Genomic DNA, 6,000 nt, shown 5'->3' on the forward strand with positions numbered 1-6,000 from the left:
GTTCCGTTCTCGACTGTTTCCTCTTTCAAAACGTAATCAATCGGAACGATATTTGAGAATCTGAATAACAATGAAATAATCTGTGTCAGACTGTTTAGCTTTTTTGGCTAATTGTTACCAATCTTGACTAGCACACCTTTTTTTGCGCCATAATGAAAAAGGTCGTTTTTGGAAATTTTTCATTGGCTCTAACGTCTTTAAAAATAAAAATATCAAAAAAATCAAAACGGTCAGACACAGATAAAAATAATAACAATTTGTGTTGAAAAAATCATAGCTCTATCTTCAAAAACCGGGGAGAAAATAGTCGAGAGCGTGTGTATGGAGAATTGACCCCTCCTGTATCGTCTTAAAGGGTTATTAGTATAAGCCTTACTTATTATTAATTAAAAAAATACTAATTTTTCTTTTTTCATACATAATAATACTTTATGTTTGTCCAATAATACTGCTAACTTGACGTAATAACGGTGAATAAGTTCCTAATCTCATCTCCCAGGATGTCAAATAGATGCACGCAATACATTGCTGGCAATTTTTTATTTTATTTAATTACGCTCTGGTAGTTAAGTAAGGACCAAAATTATGTAAAATTACTTATTGTATGGGTTTTTAGCACTAAAACCTTGGTATTGTGATTTTAATTGTAATTTTTGTATTGAAATAGTTTGAAGTAGTCATTCGTTTTTTTTTACTCTCAGGCTAGCTCTCTTAGCGCGCATGCTTAATCACAAATAATATAAATATATATAATTTAAAAAGAATTTTTTAGATTTTATAGGAACAGGTTACATAATAATACCTACAACTTCGCATCAGCATAGAATCATAGACAATACCCTTTTTTTATAAAACTTTTAAACCAAAAAACCAGACCAGTTCCTGTCCAGGATAATGACCAGATGATTTCCTTTCCGTAATGGCGGGGCGGGGCAGTTTTGATATATTATGTTCAAAACTATACAATGTGTTCGTAGACTTTAGTTAAAAGATATAAGGTCTACCTTTAGGCTCTTAGAGCTTTAAGCCAAAAAAACTAGCTGTGTATTAACCACCGTCACAGAATTTGTAGTACGTTTTCATTTTAAAAAGACGTGTAATAATATGAAATTCTACATAAACCTTGAATATTGTGGATACCGGGGTAACCTGTGATAGAGGCGATTTTTTTTTATGATATAGGCAGAAACGAGCCGCCTGATGGGAAGCAGTCATCGCCGGCCATGGACACCAGGGGAGCCACTTATGCGTTGCGTTATTTCGAAAACGATGTTTTAAAATCGGTTGTTGACATATCCGATACTGACAGTTTATAGTGCGGTTCTCCTATATTGATTAATTTGTTTCGATTTAGCCTAATATATTTTTTGTTCTTATTTAAGTTGCCTATAGCCCTGCCGTGAAAAATATTTATAGAAATAAGGAGACCGTTCCATAATTGCCACCAGTACAAAACAAGGTCCCACGCAAAAAGAAAATAAATATCGGCGACTTCGATCAAATAAAATAAATAAATAAAAATCATTTATTTCAGACTCAGGGTCCATAGATGGTTAGTAGAACATTACAACTCTAAAGAACTAATATTAGTGTTAGTAAGACATTTACCTAATGCTAAGACTTAAAAAAACCGGCCAAGTGCGAGTCGGGCTCGCGCACAAAGGGTTCCGTAGCAGCAAATATAATAAACTTATTATGTCAATTTATACACCTGCCAAAATTACAGTTAAATCAACCTATCTCAAAAACTATAAGAGATACTTTGATCAAACCAAAAATCGTTGAAAGAGTTAATTAGCATGCATCACCTCTATTTTTTTTAGAATTTTATACCCCGTAGTTATAAAAATAGAGGGGGGGGGGACATACTTTTTACGACTTTGAGAGCTGATATCTCAAAAACCGTTCACTTTAAGAAAAATGTTTTTTAGAAAACTTTATATCATTTTAAAAGACCTTTCCATTGATACCCCACACGGGTATGTACATCGAAAAAAAAATTTTCATCCCTCAGTTACATGTATGGGGGGCCCCACCCCCAATTCTTTTTTTTACTATTTAGTGTCATAATTTTGTAGCGGTTCATACAACACATATTCCCATCAAATTTCATCACTGTAGTACTTATAGTTTCCGAGTAAATCGGCTGTGACAGACGGACAGACGGACAGACGGACATGACGAAACTATAAGGGTTCCGTTTTTGCCATTTTGGCTACGGAACCCTAAAAACTAAAATAATTCACACTTAAAACCTAGACATAGCGACAGCGTGCAGCATTTGCCATCGGTTGAGGCATTAAGGCACAAGATACGTGGATTTTAGGCTGTGCGGAAAGAAGTCTTATACCTTGCTTATTAATTTTGATTCTCTAATATATTAACGGGTAACCAGTAGACGCTGTCCCTATTACATATGACGTCGGCACATTATTGCCATATGAAAGCGGTTTTCAGCGACACTCTTTTCAGGTTTTTAATAAAATAAACGACTTAGCCCTCTCCAATGCATAACTACATTATAGACGCCAGTGATGTAATTAAAATATGACTCCGAGACTTTATTGTTTAATTACACGTCATCTATAGGTACAATTACTTGAACACGTGTTAGATAAGTTGGTTTATTAATAATTACATACAGCGTGTGATCCGTAACATGAACGCGAAATTAAACTGAGCCTCTTTGCAGTATTATTTCTATATGTGAGTGTGCACGAGAAAACGTCCCACTTTGTCGATTGCTATAAAGCCGCTTTGTCAATTTATTTGTATAAAGATACAAGTAAATCTTGCTTTAATGGTAACCGGCAAAGTGGGACGTTTTACTAAACACACTCACATATATTTGAAAATGATTACTGGAAAAACGGGGTGTTTAGTGGGGGTAATGTAAATTAAATAATAAGACAATGTTGGATTCCTCCAAGGTAGGTACAGTAAATAATTTACTGTACCTAATCTGGCCCTGCAGTCTTAGAGGTATTATACTACTTGTAATTATTACTAAAGTCTGGAGCGCTTGAAAAAACGAATGAAAATAGTTTTTTGCTTAACTTAGCAAATAAACCTAAGATGGCCATTACATCAATAACTACATAATTAACTTGTGTAATTAACAACATTGACAACAGGTATGGCCTATTCAGTAGTGACCCTGCCTGCTAAGCTGTGGTCCTGGGTTTGAATCCCGGTAAGGGCATTTATTTGTGTGATATTTATTTTCCATGTACTTATCTATTTAATTATCCTAACACCTATTACAAGCTTTGCTTAATTTGGGGCTGGGTTGATCTGTGTAAGGTGTCCTTTGATATTTATTTATTTACATTTTCTATCAAGTTTCAAAGAGCAAAATTAACTACGGGGAAATCCAAGGGATGTCTACCGCAGACTGTTACGCTTCTCATGTTTCTACTTGTATATAGATGATATAATATTATAGTAGTTTGCAAACATATTCATCACCGTTCCAAGCCAGGTTTGGATTTAGTCCTGTAGTGCAAGCATGGTCGAGCGATAAATGATAAAACATCTGGCCATCCCTATCACACTTACGAATAGTGCGATAGGGACGGCCAGATATTTTATCATTTATCACTGCTTATACGACTGGACACTTGGTATGTCATTAAGAATTTAGGATTGCTACCTTCTCCGTCTCAAAACGATTGCTCGGTTACACCTATTCTACACCCGGGCTTTGAGCTAGAAATAAAGCCTGGTTGCAGCCAGACAATGCCATGAGCAGTTATATAAAAAATACATTCGCAATGCATTGAAACACTAAAGGTATTGCTCAGATATTATTGTTTTCAAAATACTTGAACCCCATATAACATTACTTGATATAACATTTCAAACCATAGTAATTTAATAATGTCAACATTTGACTATAGCTATATTACTTTAACACATTTCTTCTTCTTATTAAGTATATCATTAAATCATGGGCTGAACATGAATAGAGGAATGCAAAACCAGAAACTGTGATTTGGACATTATCTGACTTTGTAACCGGTATTGGTATGGCCTGGCAATTTTTTTTTTAATACATTTGGACATAGGCCACAGCAAAAGTGATACCTACAATGACAAGTCTACTAAAAATGGTACAAAAGCCAATTTCTGTGTAAATTTCTTGTATAATATTACATTATTGAGCTGATAGGTATCTTAATCAATGTTCTTGAATGATTCTACATGAAGAGTTCAAAGCTAGATTGTGATAATAATTATATTAAGAGATAAACTACATTAATTCAAGATCAAAATATTGTTAAAAACATAGTGTGATGAAGGGATAATTTAACTAGTATCCATTGAAGCCATTGAAGGTTAAGAAAAAAAAATTAAGCCAAGTATGGACTATGGAGATGATAGGTATGAAGATCAGTTACAATATTTTTTTTCCAATAAGCAACAAATATGAAAAAAAATTAAAGAATAATAACATAAACTACATTAGAATTGACGCAATCATGTCCAAGATAGAAATAGATATTCATAACAATTAAATATAAATTACGATCTCGTTAGCCACACGAAAAAAAAAAACAAATTAAAAAGCTACAAAAGTCACAGACAAAAACAAACAGCTGAAATGCGCTACGAGATGTGTACAATTTTAATATTCTTTCATTTGCTGGCACAATAGAACTGGGACATTCGGAAATTCTATGACCATTTACTGGTACGTACATTAGTGTTACACGGCCTTGCTGCTAAAACTAATCAAGTAAAAGGTACAAAAGTTACTTACCGATTTAGAGACGTCCCTCCTTCTCATGTATGTTTTTCTTTAGGATATAATTTTCCGCGATTTGCGCGTTTTCCGGGGCATGCAATACGAGCTCAGTTTCGATGTTATCAATAAAAATCACAATAAAGTTCACAGGACGCGATGTAAACAATAGTCTTTCACGATTTGTCAAACAATAAACTCGGTATTTTAGTCAATTTTGGTCGTGTATACGGAAATTAGTTCATTTCATCACTCGACGTAGTCATACGACCGCCACACTCAAGTACTCTAGCTCGCTTGCACAATTTTGTTTTACTAGCCAACCAGGCGGTGCATACTGCCACCACAGATGTTCTATAGCTATATTATACTGAGAGAAAGAGGCAGCGTGACACGGTTACATTGAACACAGCACGGAACAAACCACTCAGCGGAAGCGAGAACGCGATACGTTTTGTATAGCCTTTTCTCTGTCATGAGGCAATCGGTTTGAACGGGGCATCGTTGTTAGAAAAAGACGCAGCTATTTAATTATGTTCAATTGTTGCCAACGACAGCGCGCGCGTCGCCATTTTGTTGTCAGTGTTGCCGTTATAATAAAAACGCTCCGTTCCAGGCAGATTTTTTTATATTTTGACATTAACTGCAGATAATGTGCCAGTAGATTCATTAATTATAATTAATGAATATACATTAAGTACTGTCAATATGTGGCATAATATTATAAAAGAAGAATACTGAGCTAAATGTGAAAAGCTAGCTAGAGAGAGAGAGAGAGCTAGAAGTGAATGTGATAGTAAAATATCATAAAATTAAAACTAATATCTTTACCTATGTATGTTAAAAAATAAAAAAGTTATAAACACATGAAACGACAGTGAAGTTCAATAAGTAGAACGGAACGTTCAATATTGCCAAAACCGAGGCCAAAACAAAACAAATGAAACTATACCGGAAAAAAATAAAACGTTTTCACTAATAAAACAATTGCAATCGCTTTTATTTTACTCCGTTTCAATTAATTCCATAAATAAAAGTGTCAAAGTAAAAGTTACAGATTCGTTTCATTTCCAATTTCTACCAGCTACAGAGTACCTACCAAACTGGTTTGAAGCACTTCAAGAGGTCAGTGTCTCCTGAGCTTCAAGTTTTGTATTACGCAATTGGGACATGGATTGATCAATTATTACTATAACTGTACTGCCTTTTTAAGATTTGGTTGGAAACATTCTTTCGTTTTACCTTGTACTATTATA

General features: G+C 34.4%; 1 protein-coding gene across 1 annotated transcript in view; it reads right to left on the reverse strand.

Annotated features, from left to right (window-relative positions):
* LOC125240856 (innexin inx1) overlaps positions 1-5,035 on the reverse strand; it is an 80,516-nt gene extending 75,481 nt beyond the window's left edge. Inside the window, exon 1 of the mRNA XM_048148997.1 lies at positions 4,763-5,035. The gene's annotated coding sequence lies outside the window, so the exon portion shown is untranslated. The remainder of the gene's footprint in view (positions 1-4,762) is intronic.
* Positions 5,036-6,000: the final 965 nt, after the last annotated feature.

This window comes from Leguminivora glycinivorella, chromosome Z, assembly GCF_023078275.1.
Source record: "Leguminivora glycinivorella isolate SPB_JAAS2020 chromosome Z, LegGlyc_1.1, whole genome shotgun sequence".
NCBI classification, from domain to species: domain Eukaryota; kingdom Metazoa; phylum Arthropoda; class Insecta; order Lepidoptera; family Tortricidae; genus Leguminivora; species Leguminivora glycinivorella.